This window comes from Amphiprion ocellaris, chromosome 24 (assembly GCF_022539595.1).
Source record: "Amphiprion ocellaris isolate individual 3 ecotype Okinawa chromosome 24, ASM2253959v1, whole genome shotgun sequence".
Classification (NCBI taxonomy): Eukaryota; Metazoa; Chordata; class Actinopteri; family Pomacentridae; genus Amphiprion; species Amphiprion ocellaris.
The window spans coordinates 7,138,775-7,157,129 of NC_072789.1; the positions used below are offsets into that span (position 1 = coordinate 7,138,775).

Below are 18,355 nucleotides of genomic sequence, written 5' to 3' on the forward strand. Positions count from 1 at the left end.
GTATTACAGGAAAAGACATTGTTAGTTTTGCAAGGATACAAGCTGCAATTTAATTGCCTAGCTGCAGTGCATTTTGGGCGGATTTATATTTTACGTGCGGAGAAATGGCATTCGGCTGTGTAGAAGACTTCCATATATTTACGGAATGCTACACATCCATGGTGACAGGAATGATGATAATTCAGTCTCTTACAGCATCAACTGTGAAGCACTGTATGTAAGGGACGATGTGGAAATTCATTTAGGGTGTAGATGGGGAGCTACAGTGGATCTTTATGCATATCAGTCTTTATACAAACTCAATCAGCCAGCTTAGCAAAAATAAAAATGTGTCTATAAAGCTGCAAGGTAGAAGGAATGAGCTGTTTCATTTTTCTCATAGATGATGTTGAAAGATCAAAAGCTGCATCAGAAAATATCTGGGTCCTTAGTCAAGAGTCAGAGGTACAAGCCTGTGTATCTAAAAACATCAGGACATGAGTTTACTTCAATTCCCAAGATGTACTTCAGCAACTGTACACTGTTGTTTCATTGAGAATTCAAGCACCCCTCCTCACAAGCTGCAGCCCGAGCACACCAGCTCCCCTACGAATCTGCTCAAACATTGTAAAGCTACTCCGTGCTACACAATATTGGAGTAATTGACGGGAATGGTTTCTTAGGATTGTTAAATATTTTAGGGCCGATACTGATGCCAATTATTGGTAATCAGGAAAGGTTGATACGTGATATTCGGGATCGATTCACCATTAAGTGTAATGTTTTAACAGCAGATAACCTATCATTCATAACTAGACTTCTTCAGTAAGGGTGACCATAACTGAATATGTAAAATAGATATGTGAGTGGTTATGCTGCTGATTAAATTCCTCTGTTTATGTGGGATCAGCTGAGATTCATCAGTTTGTCTGCTGTAGTTACGTCTGTTTTTCTTCTCCATTTTGTTCAACTTTTATTGTTCTATCACTTTTATTGCCCTTGAAGGTTCATATCTTAAAGCTTTATTAATTATTGTTTACCAGACTCTGTTTCAGGTTAATCTGTGGCGGCCTTCTAACTTAGCTGCTAGCCATTAGCATAGCCGTAGCCACTGTGAGAGTAGCTGATTTCCTGGTTTGTGACGATTTGTTTCTTGCTCAGTTTTTGCAGTTTGTGCATGAGACACATTTATGAGACCACAGAGTGACCATATCTTAAATGTTTCAGGGAAGCTAGCTGTTAGTGTAGCCTTAGCCACTGTGAGAGTAGCTAATGTCCTGGTAGTGTCTGCATCAGGCCAGAAGTAGCGCTTTAAAAATACTGATACAATCATCAGAAAAATGCTAACTATCAGCCACGTTAATCACCCATGCTGATAATCGGTCTATCCATAATTATGAGACTTTCGTTTGTACACCGCGGATTAAAAACACTCTGTCATGGTGTTGAGTGTTTATTTCACTCAAGGTGTGTTTTCTAGCATATAAAAACACACCATATGTTAACAAGGTAAAGAATTTTCAACCTAGTGGTCCTTTAACTTCTGTAAGGTCCAACACTAACATTGGCTTATATTAAAGATTGCAGCGTTGAGAAAACTGATGATACATAATCTGGCTTATATCAGTTTACTTACTAGGGTCTTCTGCATGGCAACAGCTCAAAAGTTCATTGGTCTTGTGGTATTGAAACCTCTCGAGATGTAAAAATGACTTGCAAAGCATAGGATCTGAGAAACAAATTAAAATTAATTGATAACTGATGGCTATAACATGAACCTGAATGATGGTTGCATTAACTAGGAAGCTGTTTCGTATGTAATAGCGTTAAGGTCATTGTTTAAAGAGCCTACATTATGCTTTTTGGGGTTCTCTCTCTTCTTAAATGTGTTGTATAGCTGCTATTTTGATAAATTTGAAAAATATGAGAAATAATATTTCAGTTCTTATGCTTTTTAATTAATGATGAAAAGATCCATCCCTAATCCCTACAATTATAGCTTTTTTGCAGTCCCTGAGTAAAAGGTCATTTTTCCACATAACTCTCTTTTTAGCACAGACCGTTTGCACCTTGTCATACTGATTTGTTGTATGTTTTAACAGTAACTAATGATCTAATTTTTTTGTAAGTTTTGTAAGTTGCTGCCATTACAGTCTGGAATATATAAAAGTTCCCTTTATCAACAGGAAATTCTGTCAGCACTGGGTGAAGTAAGCCGAGTGCTTTGTGGTGAGGAGGAAAGAAGTTTAAAAACCACATGAGCACAGTTGTAGTTTTTGCAAAATTCTCCCCTAAATGACCTGCCTGTTCTTCCCTTTATGACTGAAACTGCTGCATGGAACTGAGGGTCAGAACCATTATCATTATTAGCTTTTGAGTGAACTCCATTTTGCGTTTGATGATTTTCCACAGGTTTTCAATTGGATTTAGATCTGGTGATTGAGCAGGCCAAGGCATGGTTCCAATGTTCTAGGCTGAAACTGACTTTGCTGTGTGGCAAGGGGCATTGTCTTGTTGGAAAATCCAGTCATTGGAGACAGGAAAGAGTTTTCCAGCTGATGGAAGAAGACCGTTTTCAAGAGTAGCCCTGTACATGACCTGGTTCATTCACCCTGTTCCACCCAGACTGAAACAACCCCAGATGGTCACCAATCCACCCCCATGTTTTACTGTAGAGGCAAGACAGTCTGGTTTGTAGCTTCTCCAGGCTTCTTCTTAACCAGTAAGTTGGCTGGAGTGGGAATCAACTGAAAGCTGGATTCATCACTGAAGAGAACCTTAGCCCAATCATCAACAGTCCAATCCTTATGATCCCAGCAAAGAGTAACTGGCTTTCCTCTGCCTTTCCTTGATGAAGGGCTTCTTCCTGCCCTGTGTGACTTCAGACCAGCTTCAACAAGTCTGTTTCTAACTGTCCTTGCCAAACAAGTCACATTTCTACACAGTGCCCACTCATTTTTAAGGTCCTTGGAGGTCTGAGGACAATTCTTGACATAGACTCGGATGAGTGCACATCTCGTGGGGTAGGAAGACATTTCCTGCCACGACCAGCTAGCAATTTGGTAGGACCATGTTCAGCTTGTTTTTTCTTGGTGTAATGACTGTCTTGGAGATCATCAATTTTTTTCGCTACCTGTCTCTCACTCGTGACAATTTCCAGCAGTGCCAAGATGGCTGCCTTTGTGGCTTCACGTAATTCTTTTGTTTTAGGCATTACATTAGCGCTGACAACTTCTGAGTTGTGCTATGGTTTGTGCTACAGCTTGAATGTCAGCAGAAAACCACTCTAGGCTTTTGCATGTACAGTGCTGCCGATGACATTCCCTCTTATATTCCCTGGGAAAACATTTAAGTTTAAACATGTCAAATAGGACCTATTTTGTAATCAGCTGCATTTTTAAAATTTTTTTTTTTTTTGTCGTGTTCATTGTATTCTTCAGGTAATATACCTTTAGTGGTACCAGGCATTAAAATGAAAAAGAAATTGAAGAAAACAAGGGTGGTCTCATCATTTTTTTCCATGACTGTGTAGTGGAGTTTTTGTGGACAAAGTTTGGTTTATGATTCCCACTCTGTGCCTGTTCAGCTGTTGTGGCAACATAGATCTGTGTATATTTAGTGTTTATTTCCAAAGATGCTAATGTTTACTCGATTGCAAATGCAGCATACGGTGCTTTAGCTGCCATTAGATATATTTCTGATTGTGTGCGTCTCTGTAAAGCTTTCTTGAACAAACTGTAAATTTCTATATTTTTTGTGACAGTTAGCTTCTCTTTGAAAGAAAAACTCCACTAAAACTCAGTTTTCATCATGGTAAATTTTCATCAGGGACTTTATTTTCCATATATGTTGTATTGTGTGCTTGGCTGCACATTCAGCTCAGCTGCAATAAAACACTCCTTTAGTAATACTATCCATTCACTTCAAATACCACTGAGCACTACTCATTTCCCCTGTAAATAGTAGCAAATTACATTTTCTTTCCAGGAGACTTTCAGGAAATGATGAGAAAAACTGATTCTCACAACAACAGGATATCAAGTGTTTAGCTTCGCAAAAGTTTTTTCAACTGTGTCATGATTTTATTTTTCTTTTGAGCTCAAGGCATGTAGCTGGTATCTACTAATGTGGACTATTTGTCCGATGATATACACAATGTAATATTAAAATTAGAAAGAATTTGAACCCAGCTCCCATCCAGCCGACCTTTCCAACTCAGACTGTGTGTGAGGAATCAAGCTGTAATAGAAAAGTGTAAACAGGTAGTCTGTCCATGAAATTGGCCCCTGTACAGTTTAAACTGCAAACATGGAGTAATTAAATGTGTAATGATGGTGTCTATGGCTCTATTGACACTGTCTAAATAAAATGCCTTTTAAATAACCATCAGTATGAGCTACAAGCAGCTGCTAATTAGCAAGAAATGTGAAAAGGGAGAGCATTAATCACATGTACACGCCTCTCTCTGTGTCTGCAGATAAGTGTGTGGGCATGTAAATGTGTGTTTGGCAAAGAGGGTATAACTGAGGGCAGGATGCAGCTTATGCTTGGATACTGTATGTACTACAAGTGTCCAGCAGAGTGCACAAAAGACAAGGTTATTCTTTGAGGCACCAGGTTTTACAACACCGTCCTGTGAAAACACACTGTGTGGTCAAATATCACCAATTTCATGTTTGAAATCCAATCCATGTTTAAAAGGTGATCAGTCTGAGTCAAAAATGTGCCTTAAATTTGTCAGAAAACCCAAACCTTTTGCCAAAAGTTTTGCTGTTTTTGTCTCAGTTATACTGTGTTTTCTCTGTTTGAATATTGTTCTCTGTAAAATGCAAAGCATGCTGACAATCGCTGTCTTCAAAGAGGCTTATACAAATTTGATCAGCTGTCTCTTTCTCATTCAGTGAGACTCTAACCAAACCATGGTGATGAAACAGACTTGTAAAGCTTTTAGGAGATATATGGTGACATTTAAAATAAACATTGTCTGTCTGTGTCAGTTCAGATAGAATTCAGGGAATATGTTGAAGCACCATCTCCAATTTTGTTGTTATTTGGCATGTGGGACCTAAAACTAATTTGTGTAGAGTTGATGTTCAGTATCTTAACAAATATTTCTTGGTAAGGACACAGACAAAATAATTTCTTGGCTCCAGCAGAGGCAACTTTGCTCATATAATAACAATATAGACACCTATGTACACCAGTTTTTGTGGCATATCACCATTTTGATCACCAAAAAGTGGATATCTTGCTTTCCATACTTGGTGTTAGAGGCCTCAAAAGTAGGTGAAATGACAACCGAACACTGGATTTTTAGCAGGAAATGTGGATACATCCATATATATACGGTTACAGGAACTTCCTGGGGCTCCAGTGTCATCGTTGTTGGAAAATACTGCAGGTTTTTCCATCTTAAGGGGCCAATAATTAAAAGTTTGGCCCCTGGTAAAGCTATTCAATCATTTGGATTTCCTGAAAACTATTTCGTCTGTGTCCTGACCCATTTTCACGGCAGTGGGAGTTATATTTCTGAAGATATTGAACCCTTAAAATGGCCTCCCAGCTAAGATGGGGTTTTTTTTAGAGTGAAAACAGAAATCTGAACGATGCAGAAACACATCTGAAGTGACACTAACTGACTCAACATACACTTTACCCTCAGCTACCGCTCTCTTTGGCTAAAAAAATAAAAATAAAAAAATGTCCACACAACAAGTAGTTTTGTGTGGTACTCTGCCTTAAAAGCAAAAAGAAATATTTCATGAAACATGTCAGATAATTTTGAAGCAGGATATACCACTGGACACTGATGAATTGAGAGAAAGTGCAGTGAGAAGCCTTAAATTATTCCACTGCATCTGACAGGACTGAATAAGAGATTGTCATTTTTAGAAGTGTGAGAAGTTCGTTTAATGACTGCAACTTGTGCGTTGGACCGCACTAATTATGTTTAGTTGGAGAGAACTTCACTTGGACTTGAATATTTGGACTAAATGAAGCTTTCAGAATCACAGGGGATCAAGTGGTTTTCTGGCAGAAAGTATCCAAACTGAAGGAGTGTAACATCTGATTTTTTAAGTTTTGTAAAGTCTTGCTGCATAATGTTCTTATATAAAATTTATTTTCCTGACTTTTGTTTATTTTGGCTTCAACCTGCCCTTTTCAGCCTTAGTTAAGTTTTGACAAGTTATGGCTGTTTTTGCCCCAACATACTCCATGACTTTTAATTTTAAAACTCATGAAATGAAACTGCAACTTTGTAATTTTTTAAAATAAATAACCATTGGATGCTTTTTGCTTGATGGAGTTAGGTACAGTAGCCTCTAACTGTTGGCAAATTTATCATATTTCATGACAAATGTCAGAAATTGAGAAAAGTGAAAAATTTTTCAACATCCAAGTTTGCATCACTTATTAAACCTACATCAAATCAAGTTTTAATGTGCGTTTGACTTAGTGGCATTGCAAAAACCTGTGAATGTGTTAGCAAACAATAGCTAGTTGCTAATTTAGTTTGCCTTTTGGTGCTAAAAGTAATGCCATTAAGAGCAATGAGGATGGAAGCTACATGGTTGTAAAATCAACGCAGTTCGTTCAAAAATAGTAAAATTCTCTGTGGAACTATAGACTTGGTTAGAGATTAGACATAGTCACTTGATCCATAGTTGATATAAAAAGCACCTTTAAAGTGTGATGTAATACAGGTGGAGTTAAAAGAACAATGTTTTTCTTTAAACTATGTTATAATATATACACTACCATTCAAAAGCGTGGAGTCACTCAAGTAATTTCATGTTTTCCATGAAAAGTCGCACTTTTATTCATGTGCTAACATAACTGCACAAGTGCTTTCTAATCATCAGTTAGCCTTTATCTAACTTTGCTAACACAATGTAGCATTAGAACACAGGAGTGATGGTTGCTGGAAATGTTCCTCTGTACCTCTATGGAGATATTCCATTAAAAATCAGCCGTTTCCAGCTAGAATAGTCACTTTCCACATTAACAATGTCTACACTGGAGTTCTGATTCATTTAATGTCATCTTCATTGTGAAAAACGGCTTTTCTTTCAAAAATAAGAGCATTTCTAAGTGACCCCAAACTTTTGAACAGTAGTGTATACTCAGTAGAAAATGGAATCACATTTTTTGTCAGTGCATTACCATATAAAACCAAAAACTCTCAATACTGCACAATGCAAACAAAAATGCAAACAAACAGGATAAATATACTTCCTTCTGACAACAACAGTTTTCCAGCTTATCACATCAATTTAGATTATTCCTAAAAGACAGCTGCCGTAGTGCTCGAATGTGTTATTGTGCAAGATATGTTTAATTCAATTAGCCAAACAACTACTGATGCAGAGATGCAGTCATGTTCAATTAAACCTCACATTAATCAGGCTTACTTCATTGCCACTAATGTGTTGTCTGCGCAACAGTCGGTATTCTGTTTAATCTGCCTCCAAAGAGCCTGTTTTTTCTCTTAATAATTATTGCAATGAGCAGATGTGACTCAAGATATGAGTGAGTTGTTTCTGGGTCATGTATAATAGGACGTGTTATTCTCTGTGGTATTGAATACTTGGGGAATAGCCCTTTAAATGTTTAATGACTTGGCAATGTGCATTAGTGTCTTCGAGAAAAGTTTAGCGTTGGAAAGATTCACTGTAGGAAGGATGAGCCATCGCAATATTGTCTTGCACAGTTGCCTGCCAGCTGATGCCAGCGAGTATGTTTTACCAAATAAAAGACAGGTTATAATGAGAGACAAGAGAGATGGTAAGATGCATGCGAGAGAGGGAGCAATGAGCAACAGTCTATTAAGATGAGCTAAAGCGTGACAGAGGGCGAGAAGAGTAAAGAGAGAAGTAGGCTAATACACTGCTGCTGCTGTTGTGTATCATTGAGTTCATAAAACAGAAAGGCATCATCAAAAAGCACATTGAAGAGTCAATGTATTCCCCCTAGTCTCTGAGACAGTCTTTTTGATGCTGAAACAGACTTTCTTTCTCTCTCCATCCATCCCTTCTCCCTCCTACTCTCTCCCACGCTCCCTCCATCGCTCGCCATGCTGCTGATGAATTAAAAGAAAGTATGTCAGTTGGCAGGCAGGGAGGGGAGAAAAGAAAGAAAGAAGACATCAGAAAGAATTCATTCAGCGAGTTACTTTCTCAACAAGAAGCACGAGGCTGTATCTTCACCGCCTCATGAGTTTTCAGGGCTCCAAGGCGCCTATTTGGGTCAGGGTTGAGAATCTACCTGCATCCGTACACTCAGCACTTTCGGCGCTGGTCAACAAAAACAAAACAGCACATCGGGACAAATATATCGAAAGCGGCATCATATTCAATTAGAACGAGTCGGCTTTGGGGGGGGGGCTCATCTTTAACAAGCAGCTCTAAACACATCTACTGTATGCAGGTTGGGGAAAGCTGCTGTTGCTATGCGACTGTTGAGGGTCTGTTTGGAGTACAGTGCAACAGCACTGTGCTAAAAGTTGAAATGTTTTTCATGAGTGCAGCAGCACAGCAGACTCTCCATACCGTGTGAGGTCAGCAAGCCTGTTAAAACCCCATTCAGAAAGATGCGAACTATTTCAATGTTCCCAGCATGAATGCAGCCAGTCCAGGCCTTATAAAGCAGATTCTGGCCCTGAAAGTTCTGTCTTTGTGAAACATCTGCTAAACTCACTTAAAACTTCTGCTGGGCTGTGAAACAAGTTGCAGTTATATAATGACAAATGTAATGCACAGGCTGTATGTTTGTTTACTGTTAACTCACGGTGGACACCATGTATGGGAAGCCTACAAATATTGATTAGAAATATATTGAGATGATTTAATTTAATTCCAGAGATCTATAAAACAATTCTTACAGTATTTTCACTTGTAGAAATTACATTTGGAACTATAGATAATTACTCGGCCAAGGAACGCAACCAAGTTACGTGACGGTCGCTGCATGATTGTCTGTCTTTCTTTTAGCAACATTACTCAAAAAGAGACAAACAGATTTCAGTAAAATTTTCAGGGAAGGTCAGAAATGACACAAGGACCAAGTGATTAGATTTTGGCAGTTATGCGTTTTATAGTCTGGATCCATGGATTTTATTAAGATTTCTGTATAATTGTGAGATAGCGTCACAGTGTCACTGTAATCATGACTACAAGTGAACACTATGTCAGCTGCCTGCTAACGATCACATGATTGCGATCCTACTACAAATTCACTGCTACGGACTTACCTCAACTTATCTGTCAGAAATGATACAAGGACTGAGCAGCTTTGGCGGAGTGCAGCGCTCTGAGTGCTTTTCTTGTTTACAGAATAATTCACTTAAAAAAGAGAGCTATACACATCTACAGTAAGCAAAATAGAAAGATAACAACAATAACAACTGCGGGTGGTCTCTCTGGGGGGGTGGCTCTGACTCATCTGGGCACAGGCCTGTGTACCGTCACTGGAGATCAGTTTCTGCTGGTGGGGGCTTCTGTCCGGGCCTGGTGCTGTCCTGGGGTGGGATGGGTGGGGTGGGTGGGGTCTCGGTGGCGCTGCCGGGTGGGTCCCCTGCATCCTGGTCGTGCCGGCTCCGGGGGGCGGGGCATGGGGGCTCGTGGCCCTTGCTTCCTGGTGGTGCGGCCTGTCCACCCTCTGGGGCAGGGTGCTGCGTGTGGCTGGCCCGTGGTGTGGGCTATGGCGTCTGCCGGGGCGCTGGTCTGGTATGGTGTGGGTGCTGGACTGGCCGTCCTGGTGGGCGCTGTGGTGCGGGCTGGTGGCATGTGGTGGCTCTGTCCCGGTGGGTTGTCAGGACGCACTGCGGGGTGTGGGGACCTTGGGTGTCCTGTGCTCTCCTGGGGCCTAGTGCGGGGGGTATGCGGGGTGCCTCTCTGTCGGCGTCGCCGGGCCCCACCACACTGTCCATTTTCACCCTCTGGACTCGCATCGGGACCCGGCTCTGAATTCCTCTGGCTGGCTCCCGGTGGCAGCCTGCTTTGTGCTGGGCTGGTTGCCATCCCTTTGGTGGGCCGCTCGGCCCCTGTGTCTGGCTTCCTGGCTGCGTGGGGCTGTCGAACTCACACTTATATTCATGTGTTTACATAACTGCACATGGGTTTTCTAATCATCAATGAGCCTTTCAACACCATTAGCTAACACAATGTAGCATTAGAACACAGGAGTGATGGTTGTTGGAAATGTTCCTCTGTTCCCCTATGGAGATATTCCATTAAAAATCAGCCGTTTCCAGCAAGAATAGTCATTTACAACATTAACAATGTCTAGACTGGATTTATCATTCATTTAATGTTATTTTGTTGTTTTGTTAAATTACCGTTAACAGCTAGTGAAATCACAGAAAAAAACACTTAATATGTTAACAGTTGAAATAAAAAAAAACCAATAAAACAAGGCTTATCTGTAAATAATGCCCTCACCAAGTCTGTTTTTTCACAGACAATATTTTGTTTTGTTTACACGACTATTTTCAGCTCCAAAAAATCTGAATTGTACAAATGCTTGCCTTTGCTTGAATTACATTTTCACCAGATTCCCCATTTTATTTTTCAAATTACACATAATATCTCTCAAGATTGCTTTAAAAAAAAAAAAAACATTAATTAAAATTTAGATTGTTTTAAAAGAAAAAATCAAAAATGTGTACTATTTACAAATCTTAATTTGCTCTTTTATACTGTGTTTTTGAACATTTGTTTCAACAGTACATTGTCACACATTGCTGCTTTACTCTTGTGTTTGTTTATTTCAGATGCTGACAGATCAAGTGGTGGACGTCCAGAGAGGAGAGGTGAGTTAGAAACATGCACAGTCAGTCATTGTAGACAGTAGACTTTGTTCTTTTACTCATGTGTTTATTGCGTTTGTTTATTTCAGATGTGAGAGATCAAGTGGTGGACGTCCATAGAGCAGAGGTGAGTTAGAAACATGCACATTGTCACACATTGCAGACAGTAGACTTTGCTGTTTTAATCATGTATTTGATTGTTTCAGATCCTGAGAGATCAAGTGGTGGACGTCCAGAGAGGAGAGGTGAGTTAGACACACGCACAGTGTCACGTAGGTGATGAGTGTTTTGTGTGTCTCTTTATTGCGGTGACTTGTTTTGATCACTTGTATGTTTGATTGATTGCTTTGTGACACATTGAAGACATTGGACTTTGATCATTTACTCATATGTGTCTTTTATTTGTTTCAGGAGGTTCACAGAGATGAGTTGCAACAAGAAAACGTTATGCATGGTGTCAGAGATTTGCCGTAGAAGCAGAGCTTCTTCTTCTTCTTCTTCTTCTTCTTCTTCTTCTTCTTCTTCTTCTTCTTCTTCTTCTTCTTCTTCTTCTTCTTCTTCTTCTTCTTCTTCTTCTTCTTCTTCTTCTTCTTCTTCTTCTTCTTCTTCTTCTTAATGGAATTTCACCTAAATAAAAAAAAAAAAAAAAAAAAAAGAGTCCAAACTGCATTGTCGTCAATTTTTCTGAAAAACAAAGAGTAAAGTGTGAAGAGAGAGAAAAGTAGGAAAGAGGAAAAGAGTAAAGTGTGAGAAAAAAGCAAAGAGAGAAGAGAGGAAAAAGAAGAAAGTTTAAGGAAAGAACAAAGAGAAAAAGAACAAAGTGTGGAAAAAGAACAAAGTGTGAAAATAGCAAAGTAAGAGGAAAGAGGAAAATAGGAAAGTGTGAAAATAGCAAAGTGTGAAAAAAGAGGAAAGAGAGTAAAGAGGAAAAAGAACAAAGTGTGAAAATAGCAAAGTGTGAGAAAAGAGCAAAGTGTGAGAAAATAGCAAAGTAAGAGGAAAATAGCAAAGTGTGAGAAAAGAGGAAAAAGAACAAAGTGTGAAAATAGCAAAGTAAGAGGAAAGAGGAAAAAGAACAAAGTGCTGCTTTACTCTTGTGTTTGTTTGTTTCAGATGCTGAGAGAGCAAGCGGTGGATGTTCATAGAGGAGAGGTGAGTTATACATTGTCACACATTGCACACAGTAGACTTTAGTATCAAACCAAGAGTTGTAGTATGAGCAGCAGGAGACAATTGAAGGCTTCAATGATTTTGGTGACACTACAATGTATGAGAGTGAAATTATTGAATTGTATGACTAAGAAAATAACAATACTAAAATAACGAAAATATCTTAAAATTCAGATTTTTTGATTTAGTTTCAAACCAAGAGTTGTAGTATGAGCAGCAGGAGACAATTGAAGGCTTCAATGATTTTGGTGACGCTAAAGTAAACAAGAGTGAAGTTAATGAATTTATTACTAATAAAACATACTAAGATAATGAAAATTTATTTAAATTCAGATTTTTTATTTATTATGAAACCAAGAGTTGTAGTATGACCAGCAGGAGACAATTGAAGGCTTCAATGATTTTTGTGACGCTACAATATATATGAGTGAAGTTATTGAATTTATTACTAATAAAAGGTACTAAGATAATGACAAAATCTTAAAATTCAGATTTTGTGTTTATTATGAAACCAAGAGTTGTAGTATGACCAGCAGGAGACAATTGAAGGCTTCAATGATTTTGGTGACACTGCAGTAAACAAGAGTGAAGTTATTGAATTTTATTGCAAATAAAAGAATATTAAAATCATGAAAATTCCTTAAAATTAAGATGTTGTATTTAGTGTCAAACCAAGAGTTGTACTATGACCACCAGGAGACAATTGAAGGCTCCACTGATTTTGGTGACACTACAATGTATGAGAGTGAAATTATTGAATTGTATGACTAAGAAAATAACAATACTAAAATAACAAAAATATCTTAAAATTCAGATTTTTTGATTTAGTTTCAAACCAAGAGTTGTAGTATGACCAGCAGGAGACAATTGAAGGCTCCAGTGATTTTGGTGACGCTAAAGTAAACAAGAGTGAAGTTAATGAATTTATTACTAATAAAACATACTAAGATAATGAAAATTTATTTAAATTCAGATTTTTTATTTATTATGAAACCAAGAGTTGTAGTATGAGCAGCAGGAGACAATTGAAGGCTTCAATGATTTTGGTGACACTACAGTAAAGAAGAGTGAAGTTATTGAATTTTATTGCAAATAAAAGAATATTAAAATCATGAAAATTCCTTAAAATTCAGATGTATTTAGTGTCAAACCAAGAGTTGTAGTATGAGCAGCAGGAGACAATTGAAGGCTTCAATGATTTTGGTGACACTACAGTAAACAAGAGTGAAGTTATTGAATTTTATTACAAATAAAAGAATATTAAAATCATGAAAATTTCTGAAAATTGAGATTTTTTCATTTAGTTTCAAACCAAGAGTTGTAGTATGACCAGCAGGAGACAATTGAAGGCTCCATTGATTTTGGTGACATTACAATATATAAGAGTGAAGTTATTGAATTTATTACAAATAAAACAATACTAAAATAATGACAAAATCTTAAAATTCAGATTTTGTATTTAGTGTCAAACCAAGAGTTGTAGTATGAGCAGCAGGAGACAATTGAAGGCTTCAATGATTTTGGTGACGCTAAAGTAAACAAGAGTGAAGTTAATGAATTTATTACTAATAAAACATACTAAGATAATGAAAATTTATTTAAATTCAGATTTTTTATTTATTATGAAACCAAGAGTTGTAGTATGACCAGCAGGAGACAATTGAAGGCTTCAATGATTTTGGTGACACTACAGTAAACAAGACTGAAGTTATTGAATTTATTACTAATAAAATATATTAAGATTACTAAAATATCTTAAAATTCAGATTTTTTCATTTAGTTTCAAACCAAGAGTTGTAGTATGACCAGCAGGAGACAATTGAAGGCTCCATTGATTTTGGTGACACTACAATATATTGGAGTGAAGTTATTGAATTTATTACTAATAAAACAATACTAAAATAATGACAAAATCTTAAAATTCAGATTTTGTATTTAGTGTCAAACCAAGAGTTGTAGTATGACCAGCAGGAGACAATTGAAGGCTTTAATGATTTTGGTGACGCTAAAGTAAACAAGAGTGAAGTTATAGAATTTATTACTAATAAAACAATACTAAAATAATGAAAATTTCTTAAAATTCAGATTTTGTATTGAGTGTCAAACCAAGAGTTGTAGTATGAGCAGCAGGAGACAATTGAAGGCTTCAATGATTTTGGTGACGCTAAAGTAAACAAGAGTGAAGTTAATGAATTTATTACGAATAAAACATACTAAGATAATGAAAATTTATTTAAATTCAGATTTTTTTATTTATTATGAAACCAAGAGTTGTAGTATGACCAGCAGGAGACAATTGAAGGCTTCAATGATTTTGGTGACACTGCAGTAAACAAGACTGAAGTTATTGAATTTTATTGCAAATAAAAGAATATTAAAATCATGAAAATTCCTTAAAATTCAGATTTTTTGATTTAGTTTCAAACCAAGAGTTGTAGTATGAGCAGCAGGAGACAATTGAAGGCTCCAGTGATTTTTGTGACACTGCAGTAAACAAGAGTGAAGTTATTTAATTTATTACTAATAAAACATACTAAGATAATGAAAAATTCTTTAAATTCAGATTTTTTGATTTAGTTTCAAACCAGGAGTTGTAGTATGACCAGCAGGAGACAATTGAAGGCTCCAATGATTTTTGTGACACTACAGTAAACAAGACTGAAGTTATTGAATTTTATTACAAATAAAAGAATAATAAAATCATGAAAATTTCTTAAAATTCAGATGTTGCAATTAGTGTCAAACCAAGAGTTGTAGTATGACCAGCAGGAGACAATTGAAGGCTTCAATGATTTTGGTGACGCTAAAGTAAACAAGACTGAAGTTATCTAATTTTATTACAAATAAAAGAATATTAAAATCAGGAAAATTCCTTAAAATTCAGATTTTGTATTTAGTGTCAAACCAAGAGTTGTAGTATGAGCAGCAGGAGACAATTGAAGGCTCCATTGATTTTGGTGACACTACAATATATAAGAGTGAAGTTATTGAATTTATTACTAATAAAACAATACTAAAATAATGACAAAATCTTAAAAATCAGATTTTGTAATTTATTATGAAACCAAGAGTTGTAGTATGAGCAGCAGGAGACAATTGAAGGCTTCAATGATTTTGGTGACACTACAGTAAACAAGACTGAAGTTATTGAATTTTATTACAAATAAAAGAATAATAAAATCATGAAAATTCCTTAAAATTCAGATTTTTTGATTTAGTTTCAAACCAAGAGTTGTAGTATGACCAGCAGGAGACAATTGAAGGCTCCAATGATTTTGGTGACGGTACAGTAAACAAGAGTGAAGTTATTGAATTTATTACTAATCAAACAATCCTAAAATAACAAAAATATCTTAAAATTCAGATGTTGTATTTAGTGTCAAACCAGGAGTTGTAGTATGACCAGCAGGAGACAATTGAAGGCTTCAATGATTTTGGTGACACTACAATGTATGAGAGTGAAATTATTGAATTTTATGACTAAGAAAATAACAATATTAAAATCACGAAAATATCTTAAAATTCAGATTTTTTGATTTAGTTTCAAACCAAGAGTTGTAGTATGACCAGCAGGAGACAATTGAAGGCTTCAATGATTTTGGTGAAACTACAGTAAACAAGACTGAAGTTATTGAATTTTATTACAAATAAAAGAATACTAAAATCATGAAAATTCCTTAAAATTCAGATTTTTTCATTTAGTGTCAAACCAAGAGTTGTAGTATGAGCAGCAGGAGACAATTGAAGGCTTCAATGATTTTGGTGACGCTAAAGTAAACAAGAGTGAAGTTAATGAATTTATTACTAATAAAACATACTAAGATAATGAAAATTTATTTAAATTCAGATTTTTTATTTATTATGAACCCAAGAGTTGTAGTATGACCAGCAGGAGACAATTGAAGGCTTCAATGATTTTGGTGACACTGCAGTAAACAAGAGTGAAGTTATTTAATTTATTACTAATAAAACATACTAAGATAATGAAAAATTCTTTAAATTCAGATTTTTTGATTTATTTTCAAACCAGTAGTTGTAGTATGACCAGCAGGAGACAATTGAAGGCTTCAATGATTTTGGTGACGCTAAAGTAAACAAGAGTGAAGTTATTGAATTTATTACTAATAAAACAATACTAAAATAATGAAAATTTCTTAAAATTCAGATTTTGTATTTAGTGTCAAACCAAGAGTTGTAGTATGAGCAGCAGGAGACAATTGAAGGCTTCAATGATTTTGGTGACACTACAGTAAACAAGACTGAAGTTATTGAATTTATTACTAATAAAATATATTAAGATTACGAAAATATCTTAAAATTCAGATTTTTTCATTTAGTTTCAAACCAAGAGTTGTAGTATGACCAGCAGGAGACAATTGAAGGCTCCATTGATTTTGGTGACACTACAATATATAAGAGTCAAGTTATTGAATTTATTACGAATAAAACAATACTAAAATAATGAAAATTTCTTAAAATTCAGATTTTGTATTTAGTTTCAAACCAAGAGTTGTAGTATGACCAGCAGGAGACAATTGAAGGCTCCAGTGATTTTGGTGACACTGCAGTAAACAAGAGTGAAATTATTGAATTTTATGACTAATAAAATAACAATATTAAAATCATGAAAATTCCTTAAAATTCAGATTTTGTATCCAGTGTCAAACCAAGAGTTGTAGTATGACCAGCAGGAGACAACTGAAGGCTTCAATGATTTTGGTGACACTACAATGTATGAGAGTGAAATTATTGAATTGTATGACTAAGAAAATAACAATACTAAAATAACGAAAATATCTTAAAATCCTGATTTTTTGATTTAGTGTCAAACCAAGAGTTGTAGTATGACCAGCAGGAGACAATTGAAGGCTTCAATGATTTTGGTGACGCTAAAGTAAACAAGAGTGAAGTTAATGAATTTATTACTAATAAAACATACTAAGATAATGAAAATTTATTTAAATTTAGATTTTTTATTTATTATGAACCCAAGAGTTGTAGTATGACCAGCAGGAGACAATTGAAGGCTTCAATGATTTTGGTGACGCTAAAGTAAACAAGACTGAAGTTATTGAATTTTATTGCAAATAAAAGAATATTAAAATCAGGAAAATTCCTTAAAATTCAGATTTTGTATTTAGTGTCAAACCAAGAGTTGTAGTATGAGCAGCAGGAGACAATTGAAGGCTCCATTGATTTTGGTGACACTACAATATATAAGAGTGAAGTTATTGAATTTATTACTAATAAAACAATACTAAAATAATGACAAAATCTTAAAAATCAGATTTTGTAATTTATTATGAAACCAAGAGTTGTAGTATGAGCAGCAGGAGACAATTGAAGGCTTCAATGATTTTGGTGACACTACAGTAAACAACAGTGAAGTTATTGAATTTATTACTAATAAAATATACTAAGATAACGAAAATATCTTAAAATTCAGATTTTGTATTTAGTCTCAAACCAAGAGTTGTAGTATGACCAGCAGGAGACAATTGAAGGCTTCAATGATTTTGGTGACACTACAATGTATGAGAGTGAAATTATTGAATTGTATGACTAAGAAAATAACAATACTAAAATAACGAAAATATCTTACATTTCAGATTTTTTGATTGAGTTTCAAACCAAGAGTTGTAGTATTACCAGCAGGAGACAATTGAAGGCTTCAATGATATTTGTGACACTACAGTAAACAAGACTGAAGTTATTGAATTTCTTACTAATAAAATATATTAAGATAACGAAAATATCTTAAAATTCAGATTTTTTTATTTAGTTTCAAACCAAGAGTTGTAGTATGACCAGCAGGAGACAATTGAAGGCTCCATTGATTTTGGTGACACTACAATATATAAGAGTGAAGTTATTGAATTTATTACGAATAAAACAATACTAAAATAATGACAAAATCTTAAAATTCAGATTTTGTATTTATTATTAAACCAAGAGCTGTAGTATGACCAGCAGGAGACAATTGAAGGCCTCAATGATTTTGATGACACTGCAGTAAAAAAGAGGGAAGTTATTGAATTTTATTGCAAATAAAAGAATATTAAAATCATGAAAATTCCTTAAAATTCAGATTTTTTGATTTAGTTTCAAACCAAGAGTTGTAGTATGAGCAGCAGGAGACAATTGAATGCTTCAATGATTTTGGTGACACTGCAGTAAACAAGAATGAAGTTATTTAATTTATTACTAATAAAACAATACTAAAATAATGACAAAATCTTAAAATTCAGATTTTGTATTTATTATGAAACCAAGAGTTGTAGTATGAGCAGCAGGAGACAATTGAAGGCTTCAATGATTTTGGTGACACTACAGTAAACAAGAGTGAAGTTATTGAATTTTATTGCAAATAAAAGAATATTAAAATCATGAAAATTCCTT

General features: G+C 35.6%; 1 long non-coding RNA gene across 2 annotated transcripts in view; it reads left to right on the forward strand.

The window, feature by feature from the left end:
• Positions 1-18,272, forward strand: part of LOC118469708 (uncharacterized) — a 150,137-nt gene extending 131,865 nt beyond the window's left edge. For both annotated transcript variants that reach the window (XR_008600731.1, XR_008600732.1), the window contains 4 exons: positions 10,751-10,789; positions 10,876-10,913; positions 10,993-11,031; positions 11,198-18,272. This is a non-coding gene — a long non-coding RNA (uncharacterized LOC118469708). The remainder of the gene's footprint in view (positions 1-10,750; positions 10,790-10,875; positions 10,914-10,992; positions 11,032-11,197) is intronic.
• The last annotated feature ends 83 nt before the right edge of the window (positions 18,273-18,355 follow it).